At 39.6% G+C, this 26479-nt stretch overlaps 1 protein-coding gene and 1 long non-coding RNA gene across 5 annotated transcripts in view; both read right to left on the bottom strand.

Annotated features, from left to right (window-relative positions):
• The window catches only part of tspan4a (tetraspanin 4a), a 194360-nt gene that overhangs the window by 72428 nt on the left and 95453 nt on the right, over positions 1 to 26479 (bottom strand). The window lies entirely within an intron of this gene.
• On the bottom strand, positions 4370 to 5994 carry LOC146719056 (uncharacterized). Its single transcript, XR_014920904.1, has 2 exons — positions 5492 to 5994; positions 4370 to 4638 (listed from the first exon to the last, which is right to left on the bottom strand). It is a non-coding gene; the product is annotated as an uncharacterized LOC146719056 (long non-coding RNA).

The following is a 26479-nucleotide window of genomic DNA, read 5'->3' as shown; positions in this document are numbered from 1 at the left end:
CCCCAATCTTATAAACAGTACATTTGCACAATGATTGAACCTAGCACCACTGAAGGAACAAATCTTGTGTATACATATAAGACAAATTTGAATCTTTTAATCATGTCCTTTAATAACAAATACTAAAATGTATGGCAGTTTGTACTAAAACCACATTGGTTTTCTGAGTGTGCATTGATTTCTTGTTTACTCTGACACAGCTTACATGCAACCACATGCAGTGATTTGCTGGTATATCAAAGCAGTGAACATGACTGCATGTTGATTGTCTAATTGCACCACGCACTGCACTTGTGTAAATCAGTTGTATTTGGTGTATTTGCAACAACATTGTTTCAGCATTCATTTGTTCCTGTTTTTTCCTGGACTTTGAACATCTGTAGAGGAATTAGCTAAAACAAAGCTACAGTACACTAAATAAAAAACATCCCAGTTTCTTACCAGTAGCTTACAAATTGCCATTGTATTTTGCTCCAGTTTTATACCACTGCTTTTTATCTATCAAAGACAGATAAAAAGTATTATCAAAAAATTGGCACTAAACAAAGGAATAAATAAAAAAGAAAGTGAAAAATACCATAATGCTTCACCTAGTCATAATTTTAAAATACCCCTGTCATGCAGGTTTAAAGAAATCAATAGCCATTATCAGCTGCCAATGAATAATTAAACTGGATGTCATCGTGTTTTAGGGCAAAGATGAGGCACACTTTGGTGTCAAACTATGCAGCAAGAGCAGCACATCAGTAACCACAAATTACTAAGGCCATTTAGTAGTTGGATGACATCAACTTTAAAGTTTTCATATTTTGGACCCTTTGGTGTCACATTTAAAGCAGGGGTGTCCTTTTTCAGTCTGTAGCATTAATGCTGTGAAGAGGCAAATCTTAATTAAAACCATTTTTTTCTAGTCCTTTTAAATCTGACCAAATAATTTTCAATAAAATCAACAGAGTAAAATTAAAAAGTAAAAAGTAAGTGAAAGAAAAGCACCAAACTCCAAAATGGGATACAAAAATTTTGTGGCTTATTCCATCACCACACCCACCATCCAACATGCAGACTTTACGATTTTCACAAATGAACAAGTTTTAGTATTGATGTGTTTCTGCAAAATGCTGTTACTCTACAAAATGTAGTTCTTCAATAACAATTTTAATTTAAAAAATCGAAATAGTATCCAGGTCAAAATGACCAGGCTCCAAATATGATTGTGCCCTAATTGACCAGATTAGGTTGTTCTTTCCAAACAATATAACCAGTGTTTAACTCAGACATGTATAAGTCTGTAAAATATCAACATAACGTGCCTTAGTAAGGTCTCAGTACACTAATAGAGGGATGAAACACCATTCTTCCATTTCATCATTTGTGTATTGCTGATGATCATGGTTCTAATGTCAATACAAGAGCCTATTTACATGATCATAGGACTAGTGTTCTGGTGATAGTCAAGGATATAGTATATGATTCACATTGTTGTCAGGTTTATGGAAGACGCGCCTGGCCGATCATGGTTTGAGACTCAACATCAAGAAGACCGAGTGCATGGAAGCTGGCCCCCAAACTGATGGCACCATTAACATCGACGGGGAAGACCTAAAGAAGGACGACCAATTCAAGTACTTGGGACTGATGATCAGTGGCGACGGGGATATCCATGCGGCATTGACCCGTGCGAGCAAGGCACACGATGGAAATGCGAATGCTCAGGTGGTGTCTAGGCCTCACGCGTTGGGACCAAGTCATGAATGAAGACATCAGAAAACGGCTCGGCATCGCACCAATCATGAAGAAAATGTGCGAGGCATGGCTACAGTGGTACGGACACGTATTACGCTCAGAGGACAGCTCAGTGGCGAAAACGGCAATGAGGCTTGAGCCTGGTGGCCAGCGACCCCGTGGCAGTCCGAAGAAACGGTGGATAGATAAAATAAAGGAAGACACGAAGATCGTCAATGCCACCCCAGAAGACGCCTTTGATCGTGCCAAATGGAGACGGATTTGCCGCAAAGCGGACCCTGACATGCGGGATAAACACTAGAAAGTAGACTTGTTGTCAGGCTTATTGATCCTCAAGCCCTGTTGTTCTGATCACCTTGCCCCAAAATATTGATTAGCGTTCCTAAAACTGAAAAATACAAGTCTTCATTATTGCTGTGGAAGAAATGCAGAAAACTTGATGTGATGCGACAGACTATTGTATTTATTTATTGCATATTTAGAGTATATTGTAATTTCATTCAAGGCTCAGTATAGCCTTTCCTTACTGTTGGTAGCGTTATGAAGAAACTCATAAACTCAAGTACGACAAACACCCACTCAGAGGATGTCAGTTCAGTCTGTATTTGTAGGGGGAAGACGGTGTGTTCACACCGAACGCGATGGACGCGAATAAAACGCCCCAAACGCCCCTAATTTGACGCGTGTACATTCGCGTCTCAACGCGTGTCCAAGAAAAATCCATCGCGCGTCAAAATATGATATTTTGACGCGCGTGAACCGGAAATGTGGGAGGAATGTGGGAGGGAGTTGTGCCAGACCGGTATTTTTGCAAGATGGCAGCTATCGAGCTAGCGCTTGAAGAGAGAGTCTCCCTTCTCTATGTACTGTGGAGAGCAGAGTAGCGGCGTAAAGGACATCCTCGCCGTACCTGGGTCCATCAGGTCCTCCAGAGGCATGAGCAGTTTGGTGAGTTTCACCACTTGCTCCAGGAGCTGCGCCTGGATGACGGCCGATTCCAGCGCTATCACCGTCATTCACTCGGCCAGTTTGAGGACCTGCTTTCCCTCGTCGGTCCCAGCATCGCCCGCCTAGACACCAACTACAGGCGCTCAATCCCACCTGCAGAGCGCCTGTCCGTCTTGCCTGAGGTTAGTAAAACTATTTAATACGGTAGTCCTTTATTGATATCTGTGCTAATATGCTAATCCATCCAGTTATACACTGCTAACATGGATGTGCTATGCTAACAGTGAATGCTCTCGGTGTTTACTGAAAGCAAACTGTGGTACAGAGACGACTCTTTATAATATTTCTAGTGATACTCAGAAGCTCTCATCAAGCCCCGATTTAATTCGATTTATGCTGTTATCAGTGTTTGCATGATAGCATGGCTGTGGTGTCACATCAATGTATGCGCTCGGTGTTTGCTGATATCAAACTGTAGCATTAGCACCACTGAGTTAACCTTGTAGTGATACTCACTCCTTTTTATTTAGACCTGGTTTAATTCTGGGATAGTTGAATATTTGTATATAATCCCTGCAGCTGTCAGACTCTATAGCAGGGGTCACCAGCCTTTCTTAAAACTGAGAGTTAGATAAAACTGTGAACAGTTTGGTTCATCTCTAGTTACATGGTTCTATCTTGATAAGCTGTCTTATCACAGATTAATTTTTCAAAAATATTAATGATTTAAGCAAGGAAAGGGCTACATGTCAACATACAACTCTTTATTTCTATTAATGTCTTACTTCATTCCTACCTGATTGACATGTTTAGGAATTATGAGTGATTGGCTCACTGTAGTTGTGAAAGTTGCTACCAATCAAATTATGATATGTTAAAGTTAAAACAAAACACAACTGTTTTAGATATTATCTAATATACATTTTGTAATTATCCTTATAATTACAAAATGTTTTATGTAAGATTTAAGTTTTGTGATTTATATCTGACATCACAAAAGTATTTTGGAATTTGAATGATGTATTTTGTAACTGCAGTACACATAATACTGATTTTGAACAATTTTGTCCAGGTTCCTTGTCACCGGGGACTCCTTCAGGACCATCGCGTTCAGTTTCAGAGTCGGTGTGTCCACGGTGAGCCAGATCACCCCCCAGGCAGCGACGTCCATCTGGGACTGTCTAGTGGACGACTTCATGGCTGTGCCTTCACCTGGAGACTGGCGGTCCATCACAGAGGGATTCCAGGAGCGCTGGAACTTTCCTCTGTGCTGTGCAGCTCTGGATGGGAAGCACATCCAGACAAAGGCACCCCATATATCATATAGGAGACACACACATTGATATACACTAAATATTCATTTCATTTCTTTTTTGTGGTGCCCAAATTGATGCACCTGCTTGATTTTGTTTAAACAATTATTGCACACTTTCTGTAAATCCAGTAAACTTCTTTTCACTTCTCAAATATCACTGTGTGTGTCTCCTGTATGATATTTAACTGACATTTTTTATTGTAACAACCAACGATTTATACAGGAAAATGATGTCTATTAACAAGGTTGCCCAAACTTCTGCATCCCACTGTATCAGTATATTTTGTCATTAGTATAATATGAAATAAATTCTACATGTGTCAAGTCGTGTGCCAACATTTGCTGTGTAGTAGAACTGAGACATTAGTCATTATAAAAATTTATTTGAAATAATATTAAAAGTCTCAAACAGAAAAACATTAAACATAAATATATAAAATATAAGAATTTACAGAGAGACAGTAATAAAAAGGACCAGCTGCTCTCCAGAGCAGGAACAAGGCTGAGGAGGAAATGCTCCATTGGAGACTGGTGTGGCCTCTTCAGGGACTCCAGGATGGCCAGCTCCACCGCCGATGGACCGTCCTGGGACCCGTCCCTCATCTGCCTCGGAGCCGTCCTCCTCTGTGGGCCTGTAAAACAGCACAAAACACAAAGAAATGAGAAGGCTGCTACTAGATTTTAATTTCAACATTGAAGAAAAAAAAAAAAACAATAACAGGATATAATCAGATTGGTTGTAGATATTTAGTAAAGGTGATCACAAGGGAATCCCACCGACTAAAAAGGTATCAGTGCTTGCTGTACATATCTGTGGGTGCAGCAGCAGGAGCTCAGGGACTGGGGATGCTCTGCTGCAGAATCAGTTGGTTCTATCAATACAGTATTAAATGTTAACAGGTTGAATATAATAATCATAGAGTAGACAGTGGTCCCTCATTTATTGCAGGGGTTCTCAGAATAACTAGCCCCTGGTCACAGTTCTCACAATTGGTTCTCAAAGTGCAAACCTTTGTAGATTGCAAAACGTAAAAGTATTATTATGCCGCGGTTTGTCTTCATCTGCCCGCCACTTTCGTGCGCCTTTTTCCCTCACGGTGCAGGTGTCTATTTCCGAATGAGGCTCATAGTTATGGGTGTTTTTGTGCTGTTTTTTCTATTGGACGTGATGGTTATCAAAACCAAACGTGATAAATTTGGCAAGCGCAGGAGACACGACACGGAGGAGATTTGTCAATCAGGCTGCAGAATGCAATGCTGTCCGGTGCAATAAAAAATCAGCGAAAAAGCAAAGCAGTGACGGATGAACAGCGGGACCACTGTGTGCTGTTTATTAATAAACAATAAAATATATTCCTAAATGACAACATGCATAAAAGCAGAACGGTATTTGTACGTCAGTGGGAAAATAGCGGTGGCTTGCTAGCTTTTGTGCGACTTCCCCGGGTCAGTGAAAACTTTCAAAAGAGAAATGAATGAACTTACCAGGTTGCCCGATCTCTTCACATATCTTCCTCCAAGCTCGGTCCTTTTTATTCCTGTCTCGGTACTGAAAGCAGCTGGTGTTGTACAGCTCCGAGTTGTTTGCTACCGCATTGATTAGCCTTCCCCTCCATTGAAGTATGAAAGGCTTTGGCTGGATCTGCCCCTTTGACCTAGGTAACAGCCACGTCACCAGGCTCCTGATTGGTTGTCGCGGCGCGATTTGACGCTGGAGTTCAGATTTTTCCAACTCGAGCGGTAGACGCGAAACGCGCGTATGCACAAAATGCAACACAAAAACTCACGCGCGTGGTTTTATTCGCGAGTCAAACGCGCCAGACGCGCTGCACTGACGCGCGTTTCACGCGTTTTGGCGTTTTCGCGACGCAAATCTGCTTCCGAATTTTCGCGGGACCCGCAATCGCGCGTCATCGCGCCTTTCCATTGACTTTACATGTAAACCTGACGCTCTATTCGCGTCCATCGCGTTCGGTGTGAACACACCGTAAGGTTAGGGCCTTATATTTGTCCTCTCACTTTAGGTGTGTGTTTTCTCTGAGGGATGTGCCACTCAGGCTCTTCTCAACTTTGCTTTTGTTTGCCATAGCAGCTCAAATACACACACACACACACACACACACACACACACACACACACACACACACACACACACACACACACACACACACACCTATAAGCTGCAGTGAACTCATTTGAAATAGGCAACAGAAAGTACACTGATGAAAACATAAAGAGCATATGTGGCCAACACAAAATGTAAGTGTCAGAACTGAACATAATGTTGGACTCTTCTTTGTGACTGAATACAACCACACATCTTCCTCCTTCACTCCTGGAGAATAAGGGTCACATTTGCTATGAGTGATAGAGGGAGAAACCTGCCATTTTTCTCAGGTGAACCACAATCTCTTGGTTCTGAGGATAGTAGCTTGCTCACTGACTTTCTCCACAAACTACAAATTAGCTTTGACCCTCTATCTGTTGGGTTGTGCAGGTGGTGTACATTTAGGCTTTGTTGCGTAAAACACCTGCACATGTGGTGGCTTTTTAAAAAATGTTTTAATGCAAGTCAGGGAGAACCAACCACATCATTTATGTACAAAATCAACATGGAAATGTGTTCATTTTTTTGTCTATATAGAGCTGGGTTGGGTGGTGCTTTTTCAAAGCATTCTGCACCATAGCAGTAGCTATTTTACTTAACACAGAGCGAGTTGTTATGTAACTTAATGGAACTTTGAACTGATTAGCCCAGAGAGAAACAAAATGAAACTTTAACGTTTTAGACTTTAAAGCCATATGACCTACTTGCAAGATTAATTGGAATATTATCTTGGATAGTTAATCACGCCATCTGAACTGGCCAAAAGCATTTTTGCATCATTTTTAGGGTCAACACGTTTCATTTGGTTCGTATTTACATGTGACATTTTTATCTACACCCAGCCCACACACTTCTCTGGTGTCAGTATTGAACAACTTTTGTGAACAAGACACGAATGCCAGCATAAAACTTGCTGCCATGTGGCTCCAGATTGTGGAAACTGCTTGATAATATTTTGTTGTACAAGAAAAAATAAAAACCATTGGGGCATCAAAGTGTGAAAACAAAATCTTGTGCAATCTGTGCTAAAAACAAGTTTCCATGCGCACTTAAAAAGAAGTCAGCTTGCAAAGCACGAAAAAGGATCAAAGTTCAATTAATCCATGGTAACATATTCGTGATGTGCAACCCTTACTGAGGTCACATTAAGGTTAAAAAGATTGGAAATCACCATAGCCAGTAACAAAGTTTAAGGTAATGTGTGTTCCTCTTCATTCTAGAATTGCATTATGTAATAAAAATAATTAATAAATAAACATCCCCCTGACATTGTGTTGGCTGATTCCGCTGTTAGCCTTTTCCTGCTTTAATTCAACTAAATAAATAAAGCATCATTTTTTCCCAGCAGACTAATATTCCTATTATTAAGCCTGTGCTTTTGAAAGATTACAGAAGAACTATATATTTTTCTGTCACTGAATTAGCGATTTTTAAAAAATGTATTTATTGAGGGTATTTGGACCGTCCCGGGCCATGATTCCAATGTCAGCAACAAATTCTAGTCTGTAAGCACAAATCAAACCTTATAGAATCTGACATTGCAGTTAACATTGTGTTAGAGTCACCTGTGCCAAATCACAAAAACACCTGTTAATGGTGTCTGTGTATCTTCTCAGTCATCCAGGTCATGGTAGTTCAGCTTTTGTCTGAGGTTGTTGCTAAGTCTGAGATGCACCGGGATGTTATGCTTGGAGAAAATTCTTACAAGTTTCTCTGGCACATCTCTGGTTTCTGACATTCTTTCCTTTGCATTTGATGATTTAATGAAGGCCCAGTTAGAATAAACATGTATTGTATGAGCTTTCTTTATGTGTGTGCTCCTTTTCTTTCCCTTCTGCCTCAGAGGGAACGCTCTCTGCCCGGTGTTGCAGCGTCCTGATCACCCTCAGTCAAAACCAGGTTCATCCCAAGGACAAAACACCCAGACACAAGCTAAACAGTATGCTGTGCAGTGAGGAGTGCTTTGACCCCTACATGCAAGAAAACCCACTCCACAAACTCATGGCACAGCATAAGACAGTCCCCTCAACAGGACAAGAATCAGCTGTAAACCTGCACCTAAAGGACAAAGGTCACTCTTTCAAGCATTCTAGTTTGGACCAAGAAGACAGATGGTTTGAAAGAGGAATAAAGGAGGCTAACTGTGTACCGGGATCAACCATCATTGAACAGACGTGTTGACTTACAGTGTGACTTACAGGAATGACCCACACGTTTGTTCACATGATTAATAATGACCATCAGAACCACCCCCAAAGGGAACAGCAGCCATTAGAGGTTTATTACGTGAGACTCACATCCAGCTTTTCAAGTACTGAAGTGGCCTCTTGAACGAGCAGTGAAACGTCTTCAGAAACCTAACGAAGCCCAATTGCTTTCTTTTCAAGCTCTCAAGACCTGTTAGTGGTCTGCAGTCACGCAGCTTTCAGTTGTTTAATTCTGAGTTTTTGATATAAATAGTTGTTGCCAGATTGCCGGTGAACTTTTTTTACTTCCACTATATCCTTTAAGAATAAAATATCTCAGCAGAAAACTCTGTAGTAAGAGCAGAGGATCACTGTGAATGACCTGGATGCCACTCAGTCTGCAGCCAAATACCAAAGAGTATCTTTCCTTTTCACATATTTGGCCATGAAGTCTCTGAAAAAAACATGTATATAGAAATGTTTCTAAGACAACAGCAAGTGAGGGTGATGAATCTATTACGGTCTACTGTATAATAGCTGGGTTACATTACATTTACATCAGCACTGTGGATAATCTAAAGACTCGTGCTCAGATTCCTTCATCAGCCTTTAACATCACTTATCCATCTGTGATAGTTGAGAGCGTTTAACTCATCTCAACTGAAACGTGAAGCCCACTGGCTGGATAGAGCATTTTCTGACTAACCGCATCCTTAGTTACTGATTTCATCCACTGGTTCACCTGAGGGCCGTGCAGTCTCCTTTCATGTTTTCATACAAACAACAGTACCAGTCAGCAGGAAAACAGTTCTATCAGCCCTATTTTAGTTTGTTACAGCAGCTTTTAACTCTTTGTAAACTTCTGTGGGTGCAGAAGGTGGACTGTCTCAGTTCAGGTCTATTGGTGGCCTAGCACTACATCCAGTAGACTCATTCTTTCGTGAATTTCTGAATGACGAAGCATCCTGGTTACCGCGGTTTGCCGCGACTGCACTCTTACTACGTCAGCCATTGTGAAAGTGATATTTATGTATCTAAATGAATAAATCTAAATTGTGTGTGAGTCGCAACAAACCCGTTTCTAATTTGCAGTGATGTTAAGACATTTGTTTATTTGCCTGTGCAGCACACACAAACACAGATCGTGATCTTAGTGATAAAGATGGCGAGAGGTGAAATTTCCTGTTTGTTTGTTTTTTGGTTTTGCATTCAGACAAATCTGAATTAAGCTGGAAGGAACATTAACATAAAAATGACCTTTGAATGACAATTTAAAAGACTGTTGAAACCAGCATGAATGACCAAACGGGATTTTTGAAAGCACTCGGTAATTATGGGGAAAATGCAAAAAGACTTTTTTAGTATTGGTGGTAAAATGCAGCAACAGGCAGAAGAGATTTATCAAGGCTCTTAGTCTCAGCTGGCTAAAAGTTTGTGCGAGGCGTTTTGCCCAGCAAGGGAAATGTCAGCGCTGATTGTTGTTGTCTGCCCCATGTAGAGAAATTTAAAGGAGCTCAAAGTGTTGCTTTGTGAGAGATTCTTCATAAATGCAACAACTAATAGGAACAAAAAGTACTGTATTGTAATATACATAAAAATAATATATCATCATATATATCAATCTTTAGCACTTGGCATACAATAATTATCATCTTTCAGATTAGCTTTGTTATTAAGTTACTTTCAAATCCACATTTTTGCTAAAAGTGTTTTGTTTTTCATAGCCAGTCATTGTGTAAACAGGAAACCGTGCCTCTCCTTAGGCTGTTTGCTGCCTTCAAACTGGGAATTTGAAGACGTTGAACATCCTTGCTGCTCAGGAGAGCACTAACATCAAGCTCCCCTCCAGCAACGCCTTCTCTGGTTCTCTCAGAGCTCCGGTGCAAAGAGACGCTTCAACACACTTGAACCCATTAAGCTATCAACTCATTAGATTGCTGCCACTGGTGGAATATACTGCTAATTAGCTCGGCTAATTAAATTATGACATACGATCGTCTTTAAACCAATGCGGTTTAACGTATGTTGTCCAAATAAAACTGGTAATTGAAAACTGCACATTTCTTTGCTTCCTCCTTAAATTAATGGGAGCTCATTGGCACCACTCACGTCCTTTTTTTCTTTTTACAAGCAGCCCATCGGACAAATTAATTCATCAGAGCAAAACTACCCCCATGTCAGTTTTTCATTTGAAATGATTCAAGCATGCGTCCCCCCTCCTCCCTCCTCCACCCATTTTTTTTCATTTTGCCAAACACATCTTTTACAGGCAGTTTCCTGCAAGAATGCAAATTGCATGTTGTTCATGACTCACAGGAGCATGGTCCTACATTATTGTTCCACATATCAAAGAGTCAATAATAATGTGCTGAAATTCATTCAAGTCACATTGATCTGGATTTCAGCAGAAGGCAGCCTTTTATGACTACTATCATATGGTGTGTGGACTGCATAAGAGGCCGTCATGACCTCACTGAATCCTGATAAAGATAATGGACGACCTGCTTTGTAAACTTCAGACACCAAGGACACTTCAAATTAAACTCTCCAGTTTAGAAACTGTGCACTCCACTCTGCATTTCATCCACACGCTTGCGGCCATGTAAACACTCATCCTGAATGCTTGCTTTAACAAGAGGGGACAAAGTATATTTTTCCTGCTGTGGATCAGTCATTGTGAATATCTATGGCAGTTATGTCACATGTGGTATGAAAAACTTACCAAATCCTTATAATAGGGACTGAATGTGTTTGCGCTGCCAGATTTCTGCAGCTTGTTTCAGCAAATAGCAAAGATTAGAGCCCACGGAAAATCTTGCATCTCTCGTAGGTGGTTTGTATGTCATTGTGACACATAAACCACCGACATTCAGAAAAAGCTTTCCTCACCTGTACTATACCTCCACCTTTATGTGTCCTCTAATAGCAGTTTAATTATTATACCCAAAGGTTAAAGATATACTCACAGATCCCACGATTATTATTTTGTTAATGTAAGTGATTTCTATTATTGGGCTGCGGGACGCGCTCCAAAGGTCTGTCCTCTGCTTGTTTGTCCTCTGTTAAACCTAGATTCCAGTTTGCAGCTGAGCTTTTATGTGGAGGAGTTTGCTGGCAGGTCACAAAGGTACTACAGATTTCACAGATTACTTGTTTTTAAGGGTGGTGGTTAAGGGTGGCGCGAGCTTTTGTGTGCTTTACAGAAGAACCTGCCAATGTGACAGTGCCACACAACGACTGTGGGTTTATTCTGAATATTCCTCAGATGGTGTGCAAGTTTAGCTAATCTATTTCCACCCCTGACGGAGTTGTGGAGATAAAATATAATAAAAGCCAAGAGGATATAGTGTTATACAATCAAATACAGTAGTCCCTACTGTCTATAATACTGATACAATAAACTTCCCGTGAAGCTGAAGAGCAACATAATATGATAAAGAAAAATCACTAAAGTCACTATAGATCTTTGAATGACACGTCATAAATTACAAGCCTGTAGACAAAAAAGTGTAATTCAGTATCCGAGCAGGAGAGAAGATCAGTTTGATCCTCATTTCTTTTTCAGTGGGACTCTGGGTAATATTGCCTTCAAACCCCTGCTGCATTTACGATGTTACATTAAAAATAGTAGTTCCCCATTGTGTGTGAAATGGAATTTCAGTGATATAGCAGACATTATAGATACGATGAGGACAAAAGGCCACATCTACAAAGTAGAGCACAAAAACAGAAACCTTTCCCATTTTCTACTAATAGGCATTTAGTACTTCTGTTTTTTTCTGTGCTTCTGTAATTGATTAAAAACAGTATTGAAGTCTAGCTTATTCAAAACTGTCAGCTAACTTTGCAATCTTTAGTTTTCATTTGAAAGTTTGATCTTTCAAAAAGTAAGCAGTCCTCAGTACCTCACATCACAGATCTTCTTCGCTATTTTTTCCCCTTTATTTTCATCTGATTACATTGTTGATGTTTGTGCAGTTCAATCAAGCTATATCAGTGACGGGATCTTATATGAGCACCGTTTCTTGCCAAACACGAGGCAGTTTGGGTCCAACTTGGATGTTGTTGTTTTTTTCATGAATATTTGACTTTGTAGGTAATTGTGGTTCGACACCAAGCAGCATCAATGTGTTTCAAGTCCGAAAAGCTGGCATCAATATTTGGTCATTCCTTGCTTACCTTATGCTTGACTTCTCCTTATTCAGACAGAGTGTTTGTTTATCCCTTATAGAAAAATGTAATCACTTTAGGGAGAAACATCATCTTAGTAAAGTTCTTTAAGAGGCGAAAACAGCGTTTTAGAAAAATCCTGTTGATTTGACTCTTTTTCATTAAAAAAAAGAACTTTTATGCTGCCCATATTCTTGACACATTTCAGGCTGAAAGTGCTGATATTTTGCATCACGACTGTCAGAGACGGCTAGTTAAATGTAACAAGGCTATAGTCTGACAGGCACCACTCTAACTGCCACCTGAACAATAAACCGCTCTTAACAAAAGCTGCCTGATCTGCTTCACACAAAGCAGAAGGCACGAAATCGAACTCAAGTTCGCCTTACCGTGAGGCCTCAAGGTTAACCACGAACAACCGTAACAACCTACCATTATGAAGCGTATCAGTCATTTTGTAATGGCATTTCTTCTCATATAGTCAATAGAAACTCATTAGTCTCAGACATTTGGGACTGAAAGGGGACTTCCTGCATCTGTTGCAGCCTCATTAACCTGTTTCTAACGAGTAGCAGAGTGAGTGATTGTGAGTCAGTTGTGTCTTCCCATTAACCGTGGAGACATATGCAAGCTTGTACACAGCATATGCATCAGTACATGATTGGCCAATACGTCTCCTGTTTCAGCTGCTGATTGGCTCTTTCATTACCTTCTCAACAGTGCCCTATTGAGTTCCGTCTATCAATCCCAATAGTTCAATGTCAGTACTTGAAAAATCTAATTAAAATATAAGTTGTAGTTATGGCAGGTACTTAGGAAATCCATGCAAGTAACTGTACGTGTTTTCTGAATAATTTAAAATGTTGGTTGGAATCGATGAGACAATACGATTTTCTATATTACTGTTTCTATTCACTGAAATATTATGCAGTGGGAGAAATAATTATTTGATGTCCTACAGAATTTGTAAGTTTTCTCACTTAAAAAGAAATAAGCAGTCTCTAATTTTTAATGGTAGTTTTCATTTTAATGGACAGAATGAGACAAAATATCTGAGAGTTGCAGACAATCAACAGCCTTACCTCTCTGTGCTCATGTTAGCCATTCCATACCTGGAGAAAAAGGGCACACTTGGCACTCTCATGCTGACCTACTTTCCACCATAAAGGTCTGACAGCCTCTTCTCAGACTGGAAATCAGTTGTTCTCCTCTTAAAGGAGGAAGGAGCTTTATAAGTTGTGCAGTCTAGTCTGGTCAGCACAACAAGGGAGTTAAAGAATGTTGGGAAAAGAGCAGGAAGTGCCCGTGAGAAGAGTTTTGTAGTGAGCAATCAGATCTAAAGTCACTCTAAAGTCCCAGCACCCTTTTTCTTTCCATTTAGCACATTTCCCATTCCAAACACTTAGATGACAGCCCCCTCTAAATTTAGAAATGGTAAAAAAAAGAAAAAAAGGTAAAAAAAAAAAAAGAAAGAAAGAAAGAAAATAAAATAATAATTAAAATGAAATAAATCTAAATTTAATTACATCAGAATTCACAAACAGTCTGTTTTTTTTTTCCATTTAAAACAACAACAACAAGAAAACAAAAAAACCCCAAAAGGTCCACTTTAGTGTCTAGCTATAAATCACAAAAGACATTTAACCTGGCAGGTCAAACTGTGCTGCCGGCAGTTTATTCCAACGATGCTGCGCATGTATTAGAGCATCACATTCTGTTTATCATCTAAATGAAATCTCAGCTCTTCAGCTACATCCAAATATCCATTACTGAATACATGCAGAGGGGAGGCTCTGTAAGTAAGAAGCCTGTGTATGTTTCTCCTCCAAAAAAATCCATACTAACGCATTTGTTATGGGTAGAGGGCATATATCTGTATATCTCTTTTATTTAATGAAGCACATAGATATTTAACCCTGCTCTACTTGAGCCTAAAGCATCTTCACAAAATCATCTATCCGTCATCTATTCTGAATTACAGAAAGAAATCTGTCCTCAGATACTTAATATCTTCCAATCTATTATGAGGGTGTAGTGGGATAAAAGAAATAGACACTCCCTCGGGGGTTTGATGTTCTGTGATAAAATCATATCGCAGCAGCTCTCACACAGTCAAAGATGTGAAATACTGCCATGTAGCCTCCACTGTGCTGTATAGCCTCTTCCTATCATCTTCCCACCCCCACTCTGCAAGTCTGCGACATGTTAAAATACTCATTTGGGCTAGGGATATTGTCTAACTCTGGCACTGGTTGCCAAGATGTAGAATAGGCAATCTCTAAACCTGCAGGGTGTTTGGACAGCTTGCCATTTCTCTTGACAGGTACAAGGCTCGACAAGCTCCATTTAGTGCAATGGATCAGATGTTCTTTCTTCTTTGTGCGTTATTTTCTTTGCTCTGCGGTAAGTAGGGGGCTTGCACATAATAGCCAAAGAAGTATTTGATCATCCTGCTCATATATTGGTTATCCTCTCTTGGTTTTATCAAAGTTCACTATGTATGAGTATAAGTTATAGACTGTAACAGGACACAGAAGTCTATTTATATTTAACACCAGTAAAGACAGGACAAAATTATTTTCTCATGCTTTATAAAACAGCAACTAAATAGCTGAAAAATAAATGAGTTTTACAAGTTACAATGCTATCAAGCTGAGGGACCATCAGATGGTTTTTAGCAAGTAGGAGGACATATTGTCAGCGCTAACTGCAATGCTAGCAGCGGCCTCTTTTCATCAAGGCAACGATAGCGTCAATCAAAGTTTACCTCTCTTATTTCTGTTACGTGCACAATTCACTATGTTTAACTTGAGATAACACTGCAGTCACTGTATGTACAGTACACAGTGCATAACATTATACATTTTACTCCACTGAAGTGTAAATGGCAGGAAATGGAAGTCAGCCAGATTACACCTCCAGAATAGTTGGAGGAGGTGGACGGGGAGAGGGAGATCTGAGGGTCTCTGTTTATACAGGTGCCCCAGTGACCGAGACCCTGATAAACAGCGAAAATGGCAGGAATTTTTGCTCCCATAGGAGAAAGTAATATTCAGAGGCTTGCAGGCTTTGAATTTGACCATATGCCAATTTGGAGAATTTGCTGAAACAACTTATACTGTTATTTTTCATCAGAGGCAAATCTCATATTTTCAGCTCATATTGGTTTGGAGCATGAGATTCAAGAGCCCGAGTCCATGTTATGCTGTAGGTCTGCATTTATGGCAGACCTCCAGAGCTGATGCACCCTGGTGTAATAAGCCTACAGCAAATCTCTATATAAACTGCCAAGTCTAAACCAATCCCTGCCCCCCCCCACACACACACACACCCTGCACTCCTATTCATTTATATTCCAAACGACGTCAATATAACTAACAAGAGCGGAAGTGCAGCGCAATCATCTGCATGTCTACAGTTTGCTGTTTTTCATGCACATCACAGCTACTAGCAAAGTGTAACACAGTAAAGCTGCATTTAATGTTACTGCTGTTCAAAGTGCATCTGCATTACATAACAGGGAGCACTTCAACACCAAGAAAGTAGATAGAGGTGTTGCCTTCGTGTTCACCTTCTATAACACTGGTGCTGAAAAACCTCTAAATTCTGCTTTAAAGAGAATTCAGAAATCCAGAAATTCAAACCCACAATAGACTTCTACTATAGATTTTCAATTACTATGCACTACTATGCACTACTTCTATACATTGCAGTAACCCTCCAAATCTCTTTGGTCCATCATGCTTGTTTGGAGCAGATTCAGCAGTTAAGATGACAGCGTGTCATTCGTTTAGTTTACAACAGCTGTGAACGAAGAGTGGACCACAGAGTCATCCACAAAAATTCCAGCATGCTTTGCCATTTCCCCAAAGACCAGGTCAGTGAATTCCCTCAGAAAGTTGTGGGTTTTTGCAAAACAGCTGTGTCTTGCAGCTGGAGCTGTACACTCATCCCCTAGACTTGAGCCTCTACTTTATCTAGACATTGCATTTCCCTCACGTGCCAGATATGAAATTTTTCCACATAAAGATAAAACATACTTTATCCATAACTTGCTTTAGACTATGTTCAAGGTTATTCCAAGGTAATTTTGCCAAATTTATATCAGTTGATTTGTAGCTAGATTTGAGAGAGACGAGAAAGAAAATATGATCTGTCACACCCACGCGATCTTGATATATGGTCTGAACAACAAAATGAGCTGGGGTTTGAACGACTCTCTGTAATAGCTGCGAATACATATTTTTAAAAGAACATCATGTTCATGCTCAATGGGAGACTAAACTTTGATATCATATATGCACCTTTTGCTATTTCAAGCCAAATTTCCTAAGGCTTTAAGAGAAAAGCAGTCACGAGAAGTCTATAACACACTGCAGAGCCAAAAACAAAGCACTCTCCCACCCTCTATAAATATACTGGAAGAGAATGGAAGACTCGAGGAAGATGGAGAGAGGAAGAGGAAGGGAGTTAGGGGAGGAGAAAGGGGTAATCAATAAATCTCTAATCTCTAGTGTATCCTCTCCACCTACCTCCTTCCCTTACCATAGTGAAACAAGAAGTGCACAGACATACCCACCTCAAGCCGCCTGCAGGTCTGGCCTCATTATATTGACTGCGATTGGGAGGAGACTGATTTGTTGCAGCGGCTCCCCAGTTTGTCAGAATGGTGACAGCAGTCATCAAGTCCCAGGGCAAAGTCAGAGTGGCAGGACCGGCTCGCACACAACTAATATGCTCCAGCTTATTTCCCTAATGCCAGGTGCTAAAACTGCCCATAAATCATGAATATGTGGACACTGTAAAAGTAAATCCAGATGGCAGCTTCCAGAAAAACCAAGCAGCCTCATAGAAACATTGCTTCTGCCGTTGCCTTTTTTTTTCTTTGTTTGTTTATTTAATGAAATACATGCTTTTTGAGTAAATTGGTGCATGCCTCTTTTCTGAACATGGTAGAGAAGTTGTTTCGTTTGACCCGCAGAGATTGCTTTTTCATGCCCTCAAATTGATGACTCAGTATCAAAGCCTTAGAACTCATCAAGGCCCTCATTTTTGAAATTTTCTCAATTTCTGAACAGTCATTTTAGAATTCATTATGGAGGAACCATAGTGAAGTGAATTACCATCAGTCCCCAGCCCCCTCAAGTGTTGTTTGATCTTAATGTGGCCTCATTTGAGACCAGGTTCTTTGTACTCAGGTCACATTGGCATATATACACACGAGTACTTAAAACTCCCAGAGGACAGTGAGGCATCAGATAATGGCAATAACAAAGGTAAGAGCCACACAAGCACTCAAGAAGGGAACCGTATAGACTATAGTGGCTGACTAATAAAACAGCAAATATGCTTTCTGCCTTTAGGAGCACTTCAACTCTTAGGTTGCAGTTAGCATCAACACTCCACTTTTTGTATGTTTTATCAGTTCCATTAATATAGTTATCATTTGCAAGACACACTTAGGTGCAATAAAATGCCAACCATGTAAAAACCATACATTTTAAGCAGCTTTGAAAAATAGTAAACATTTTTGAAATATAGAAAATCGTTTCTAATTTATCTTGAGTATTTATCACGATGAGCAGCCTTTATTCTTAGAATTGGCATTTATACGCAGCAGAACATTTTGAAGGTGGCCACTGGTATTTTTTAATTTTGTCACAAATGACTATTATGTGACAAAATTAAAAAATACCAGTGGCCACCAGTGTTGCCCCACAGCGTTATCACATCCACAAGACTTGGAAAACTTGACCTCGCACCGTGACATTGAGTTCGAGGTTACTCAGATTTGAAGTCATCCAGTATTTTTAGTAGATGCACCTGTAGTATCAATTTCAAAATCCTACATCTCCTTATTCTTGAGTTATAGATTTGATCAACTTGGGTGTCCACGCCAATAGCCCATGGGCCTATTACAGCTGTGGGTAAAAACTATGTGTAGACAATGAAAGCATCAATAAAACTGCAAATGTTGTTTTCCACACAGATTGGAGTACTACTACTCACTACTAAGTTATTTCCTTAATATTCTTAAATGTTTTTATATCACATGCTGCATAAATGGCAGCCATTGCTCAAGGTTGAGAAAAGACTGCTTCTGTGGGTTGACCCAAAACTCTATTATTAAAAACTCTATTATTATGATCATTGTCATTATTATTATATGTATATAAGGTGTAAACATAAATCAACAGAGAAGCACTCAGGCAACTTAGGTAAATATGAAGGAATAAGAAAAAACGATACAACTTTGAGCCATAAAGTGTTGACACCAACCAAAACAGTTCATTTTAGTGATTATAGACTAAAGAGGCTGTTAGTGGCAATAGAGAAAAAATACAGGAAGGAAGGAAAAATCCTCAAAAACATCACAGTGATTGGAGTGCAAGGGCCAATGTGGAGATAATAACTGTTAAAACAAAGCTAAAAACAAGCAAAAAAAAACCCCACAGCAAAAAGAAAAATGTGAGTGTGGAAGACACAGTTTACATGTTGAAGTTGCCAGAGGCACTGTGTGTACAACAAACTTGTGAGAGATTAACCCTTTAAGACCTACCATAGAACCAAGCCCGCCAGAGCTGATATTATATTTTTACATGTTGTAGTGCAATTTTTGGGAGCATTTCAAGTTGCTATACATCAACACAACTGTTATAGCCCATATTTTAATAATGTGTATGCATTAAGTCCATAGTAACTACATTAATTGCAAAAAAGTGCAATAAACTACAAAAAACTGAAAATCGTTTCTTTTTTTTTTACATATATTTCTACTTAGAGAAATTTAAGAGGTTTATCCCTCAAAACTTTAAATACAAAAAGTTGCAAAAAATAGTTTACAACAACAGGAAATTTATTTTGAGTGTCTTCATAGTTTTATTTTTGATATACAGCAATTTTTATATACTGCAGGGAAAACAAAAAACAATCATATGATGCAAATTTGCAAAGAAAACAGCATGTGCATCAAAATAAACTATTTCCAGCAGTGCAATTCAAGTTGTAAGCATCCCAGAAACTATTCAGAAGTCAAACATGACTTATAAAAACACCAGTATAGGCTTTTAAGGCCTACAAGTAAAAAACTACATTTTTTGCGAAAATGACATCACTTCCGGTTTCGGGCAGGAAATGGCGGACATGCGATCGTTCGCGCTGACATCTTTTTCAATGTGGGAAGTGTTACAAACAGCTGATCGGATCGGCAAAGCGTGTTTCTGGAATATTATGTTTTTGTTCCTGCAAGCGCTTTTTATGCAATTTTTGCAAAGCTATATGTGGAAGGAAACCGTGACCGAGGACAAGCTGATGGCATAAGATGTAAGTACAACTCCTCCGGTTTCATATGCAAAAAAAAATATTGCGCTAGCTTACAGGGTTCCAGTTCTACAGGGATTTAAAAAATAGTTACGCAAAACGGAGCATGCCCACTCTGACCGGCTTTAAAGGGTTAAACAATGACTAATGTAATCCAAGACAAAAATAGCTAAGGCTGTGTTTTTTACTTTAAGCTGTTTGGAGGAGTCTTTCCTTTTGAGTTTAATAAAGTTCTCTAGCCTCACAGGGTTCCTTAAATATGCTAGATCCATTTGTGGCATTAGAATTTTGCCCTAAAATAAATGCTGCTGGAAATTTACTCCACAAAAAAAAAAACTTAATTAAACAGAAGCAAAAAACAGCCATTATAGAAACATACGTATCCTTCACATTCTTTCATATTTGATTTGTCACTACTGCAACAAAATAAGCATTCATTGGTGTTTAGACTTTAAGAAGCAGTCCTTGAAAGGCACGGCGTATCCATTAAGCCTCACATTAATTTAATTGTTTAAAAATTAAATTGGTGGGAGTTGATGTCTGTGGAATCCAAGAACATCAGTAGGGAGTTTTATTCGCACTTTAAGGTGCACCTGATGCTATAAAATGTCCTCATATACCTAGACTTTATATGGGCTTGCAGAATATTCATTGCAGCTAATGACTCCCACGAGATGGGCGCTGAGATCTGCAATGATCCACTACCACGTTTAAGGCAGGCAGGATTAACAAAGTTTTCTGCAAACATAAACCCAACCCAGCTGATCCTTGCAAATTAATCGAGGATAGGCTCCATCCGCACCATCATCCTATTTAGATAAACAGTTAAGAAAATGGATGCAACTACAGGAAAAATCCATCTATGCTCACTATTTTTATACTGCAATGTTCAGGCTTTGTCTATTAGCTTGGACAGATTCATTAAGTCTGAGTGGCAGTCCAGTCATACATCAGTCCACACACTTTAACAGTAGGCGGGTAAAGCTATGTGTATTAATATCGAAATGTTCAGCAACGTTCACCACATTTGGTTTGATGTGAGATTTCTATGGTTACCAACTGCAACAGAGCCTTAAAAGCATTAGTCAAACATGTATAATATAATGCATTACCTAATAGTTTAGGTAATGCATTATATCTTATTGAGTTTGAGTTTTAATTATAATTCCTATGAGGCCGAGATCTGTGACCGCTCTGGTCTAAACTCTATAGTTCTGTCCCTCTACACCCATGAACAGCTCACAGAGTAAAATAGCATAAAAAAAGCCTCTGGTCATAACTGTACTACTGTATTATAATAAAGTTTTGTTTTGTTTAAACAAAACTGCTGAGTCCTCAGTGTTGGCAAAAAGAGAGAGAACAGCAGTTACTCTGTGCCATTTTTAATGCTAAAATTGCACCTACACAACCTCCAGGTCTGAAAACTGGGGCCAGCATTCAAGTGCTTTCCAATGGTTTTCAGTTGCTAGCTGGGGCAACTGTTTGGGTTGCAAAAAAGGCACTTGCCTGTCTGCACTGAAACCTGTGAGTATGACTCTAATTCTCACTTGAATTATTATTATTTTTGCAGGAAAGATTTGTTTGTTAAGCTACTTAACACTGACCTTGTAATCATTCAAGCACAAAAAAGTCAGCTATTTTAAGGGATGAACCAGTGATCTATCTATACATAACAGACAATTAACAAAAATAAAGCCAGGAATTTTTAGGTAATTTGTTACTAGCAGCCTGTTGCAAAAACACCATCATTTGTTCCAATTTCTTTTTGCTGAATCTGTGAAAATGCCAAAGATAACCGTTTAACAGGCATAAAACTGTATTTTTGCACCAGTAAAGTGATTCTCAAAGTGCTGTTGGCTGAAAACTTGGCGTATCTCGTCATAGTGTGCAGTATGTCTTTAAAAACATTTGAGGAAACTGGACAAGGGAAGGACAAAAGATTAACAGTATATGAAAGTTAGGTTCTTGGGAAATAGGAAAGAAATGGGGCAAAGACCTGACACAGGACCTGAGAGATACATCTGGTCCTTCGGTTGATCCATTTACGTTTCACTGAAAACTCCTTAGAAATGGTCTCAAACAAAGGATAGCTGTCAAAGGCTATTCTCAAGGAAGGGAAACAGAGACAAAAGGCTGAGGTATGCCAAATTACACAAGAACTAAACTGAAAATCAGAGACAACAGGTCTTATTGAGGGATGAAATTTAAAATTTTTGATTCGAACTGTCATCAGTATGTACAGAGGAGGTCAAGAAAGAGGTCCAATAGCAAGAATCTGCCACTATCTGCAAAAAACATCTGACTATCATGGTCTGGGACTGCGTTTCAGTCAGTGGGGAGCTTGTCAAAATGAGAGCTAGCTCAAAGCTTTTGAACAATACTGTATGTACAAGTATAATCTCTTGTTCTTGATGGGATGCATCCACTTGTCACTTTCAGTTTATCTGCAGTCTGTGGTTAGTAGACTGTACCTGTGGTTAAACAGTACATTTATCTGGTGTGACTGCATTTGATGCAACTATCTCGCCTGTTAGCCTGTGTTTTCCCATTCTGCTGATACTGCGTGAATACAGTATCTCGCCACCTAAAGTAGTTTCCCAATGAGCCCTTCACTCTTAGTACCAACAGCTTTGCAAGCACACACAAATTAATGTTGCTGTCACTTTTTTTTTTTGTGCCCACACTAAAAAGTCTTTGCGAACAATACAACAACCTCATGCTAATTCTGGCTTTGTTACTGGAGACAGTCATTACTTTCACAAGAACAGTCATTAAAGCGCAAACACAACTCATTTGAAGTGTTTGATCAAATAACTGGTGCTGTCATGTAGCGCCCTTCAGAGAAACCAGTGTCATTCCCTTCATGCAGAGGTTACCTGTTCTCTTAAATATCTTCTAGGAGATTAAGATATGAAGTGATTTTACAGTTTCTGAAAAACTAATTAGTCTCTTTGGAACTCTTTGAAAACTCGCATACTAAAGAGAAAATCTTTCCACTTCTTGTAAGGACATTGCCTGCTAATTAACATGGAACTGATTTTCTTGAGTAGCTGTGTGTGAGTTACTGTGATTTACAGACTTCAGAGTAAGAATTCCTTTGTTATTCTGTCGTATTTTCATGAACTGGCCTCTCACAAATACACACAAACGGGCTATGCAATAACGGGAAACAGGAGTGCAGTATTTCACAAAGTGTATGCCTTCTCTGTTTTCCAATAATGGGCCCATATTCTCCTTCAGTCTTCTGAATGCCTTCTGGTGCATTCAGCTGTTACTAATGACAGACTGAAAAGGCAATACCTTCAGTGTGTGTGCAACACTGGCTAAATAATTCTCCCTGAACCAAACTATGGACCGACTCAAAGCTGTTGGCCTCACGTGCAGCAATCCGATGCTGCTCACCCTTTGTGTGCTCAGCTGATAAAGGCTTTCCAGATAAAAAAAAATAAAACACCTTAGCAGCACGCTGCAGGGAGAAACAAATCTCTAACAGCGAAAGTATGAGATCAAACAACATAGGGAAGGAGTAAAGAGTGAGAGAGGAGTGAGAGAGGGTAATAGAAAGCTCAGACAGTGACCAATGAGACGTGTACGAAGGAATGGCAGTGGCATAACAAATCAGAAGTGAAGGAGAGAGAACTAGAGACCAATGAGAACAAGCCTACAGACCAGGAGAGGCATATCAAATTATTAATGGAAAGCAAGCGGCGGGGAGGAGAGAGAGCACCGAGGGAGTTAAAGGGGCAACGGGTAGAAAGAGCAACAAAGATTGTCTCGTGAGAACCGCATGACAAAATGCAGTGGCAGGAAGCATTACGACAAACACAACAAGGAGACAGGAGATATAACACGGAGAGGCACAGGGAGGAGGGAGGGTGGGCAGCAAGATGGAAATAATAAGAGTCTGTCAACAAAGAAAGGAGAGGGAAGGAGAGGTGACAAATAAACCGGCTAGCTGAATCAATCAGAACATTGTTAAGCAGCGGGCCGCTCTCATGAGGCTGCATTTCCACACATTTACAGTAACGGATGCTCCACATACCACAATCCCCCAAAACAAATCTACTCCGACGTGTGTTGAAAATCACTGCCAGCATAGCTGCGATCATATCAAATGATTCCACGGCTTCTTTCCGCAGCGCGTCTTTTCTGCTGTCTCCCTCCCCTCACCCCCCAACCACTCACGCCAGAGGGCTGCCCCTCCCTGAGCACGTTTCTACCGGAGGTTTCTTCCAGTTGAAAGGGAGTTTTTCCTTCCCACTGTCACCAAGGGCTTAGTCATAAGGTCTCGTCTGTATTATTGTAGGGCCTTTACAATAATAAAGCACCTTGAGGTGACTATTTAAGATTTGAGACTATATAAATAAAGCTGAATTGAATTGATCCGCTAATTAGTTTCATGAATGCTTGTTTCCTGGTAAAGAGTAGTAGTAGAAGGCTATAAAGGCTTAAGGAACACAGGGAATTCTGTCGTTTTCTCCCTTCTGTGATTTAGCAATGACAATAAAAATAGATGCAGCTATCATCAGCAGCTTGCATTTCCTGGCCTGTTGGACTTTCTGTTAGTACTCTCTCGTATTTCTGAAACAACCTTGTTGAGTACAATATTGTCTTGGCTGATATGAATAATGTATGAGCCTTTAAATTAAGAGTCTTGAAGGCAGGGCTATTAGAACAGAATCTGCCCACAAAAAGAGTCTAATCTCACTTTGTAAAGTTGCCAAATAAAATTCACGGTTATTACTGTGAATTACTCTATAAGCGTAGAAAGGCACCATATGGCAATTCAGAAAATATATAAAATGTTAAATACTACTGTTGTTCAGTTCCAGAATACTAACAATGTGAATGCTTTGCACCTTTAAACAGCCACTGGTATCTGCTAGAGATGGCACGATACCACTTTTTTATGTCCGATACCGATACCGATATCATAAATTTGGATATCTGCCGATACCGATATGAATCCGATATAGTGTTTTTTAATCAACAAAACTGTTTTTTAAAATATCTTGCTGCATTTTGCAAGTCTGCAAGTTCATACTCAAGTTTAAAACAACAACTACACTAAAGCTATTCTGTTATACCTGTATACAAAAAAAATATTTCATAGTTCAGCAATACTGATCAATCTAATAAACTTAGACCTACACCATCCTCCCTATTCTGGTATTTTAAAGAGTACTTAGCGTAAATATTAAGCAACCTAACTAATAGGGTTCCAACTCCCAGCAACAACAAAAATAAATAAATAAAAAATAGGGAACCACCCCTCACGCTCCACCTCATGATGCTTAATCAACGTAATCAACCTTAATTTGATGCAGTGTGAAAAAAAAATGCACAGAAATCAATTATTTTTCAAGAAATATTAAATAGATTCAACATCTTTCTTCATCAAAATTGCAGACTGCACAGATGGTACCTTCCCAAAGGAAAATGTACTATAGCTTACTAGGGTATATATATTAGACTTAATAGTCACTATGTACAGTAATTGACTTCTATTCATTTTACATCAAATTAAAACTTTGGGTGTCAGATAATTATTTATTAAAAGCTAGACATTTTAAATGAGAATAAGAAAGAAAAGTATGTCTTTGTGCCCCCATTTCCCTGTTAATGCCCTATCGGCCCCCCTGGCTAAACTTTGCTAGATCCGCCCCTGCACAGTTACCAGCCGTCAGCTACGTAGAAAAAGATCCTCGAGTAGAAAGTAATATTAAATACATTCTAACAACAGCTGATCAAGCTTAAACGTGCTGCTGTTGTTCAGCCGCTGGTTTCCTCTTTCTGGTGCAAAGTGGGCCAAAAACAAAGAAGAGACACGGACTCACGACAGAAAAGCCGATCAGCTGATCGTTAAGCAGTTTCATGATTGAAGTAGCAGCCGGAGAGGCAGTCGCTTGTTAAGCTTAACGCAGGAATGCTTTACAAACATTCAGAGATGGACTTACACACTTGCTTTACTTCTCTCGGGGATAACTTTGTCGGAGATGAAATGCCAGGTTGCTAGCGAAGCTCCAAATGCTATCCAGACCACCGACAGGTCCCGCATGCCACAGCTGCTCTATCACGTGATGCATACTGCTCCGACGTTCTGAGGCGAGTTACGGCGTGTTGCAAGTTTTGTGAGGTGCTTTCGTGATATTTAATGGATCGGATTACATTTTTTATTTTTCTCCGATATCCGATCCAGTAATTTAGGTCAGTATCGGACCGATACCGATACGTAATATCGGATCGGTCCATCTCTAGTATCTGCAAAGCCTAACGTACATGTAGTGAGACAGATTTTTGAAACTGCTTTTATTTTCCTAATGACATCATCCATTTGAAAACAGATGGTTCAGTTAACATGAGTATTTCCAGTGCACTTACATTTCTTTGCCATGAAAGAAAAGTTTTAGGTCTTATATAAGTTTTTATGCAAGGATTTTATTCAGCTGAGCCACTTGAGATCAAACTGGATTGTATGCAACTGACAAATGAACTAAATGAGCTGGACACCCCTGACTTAAGGCCTTTATAACCACAGTCACATCAGAAAGGAACGTTTTTGCTTGTTCTAGTTTTCCAAATGTCAAGTTTTGTTTAATGCTTGAGCACTGGGAAACAGTTTTGGGTGCAATATTAATTATTTCTTGCCACTTTTTAAATGAAAACATGCAGTTCTCTCAGTCATGTATG

The sequence above is a fragment of the Copadichromis virginalis genome, linkage group LG1 (genome assembly GCF_057382275.1).
Source record: "Copadichromis virginalis isolate Kocher_CV1m ecotype Utaka linkage group LG1, C_Virginalis_male_GT1.1, whole genome shotgun sequence".
Classification (NCBI taxonomy): Eukaryota; Metazoa; Chordata; class Actinopteri; order Cichliformes; family Cichlidae; genus Copadichromis; species Copadichromis virginalis.
This window is presented reverse-complemented; position numbering and strand designations above follow the sequence as displayed.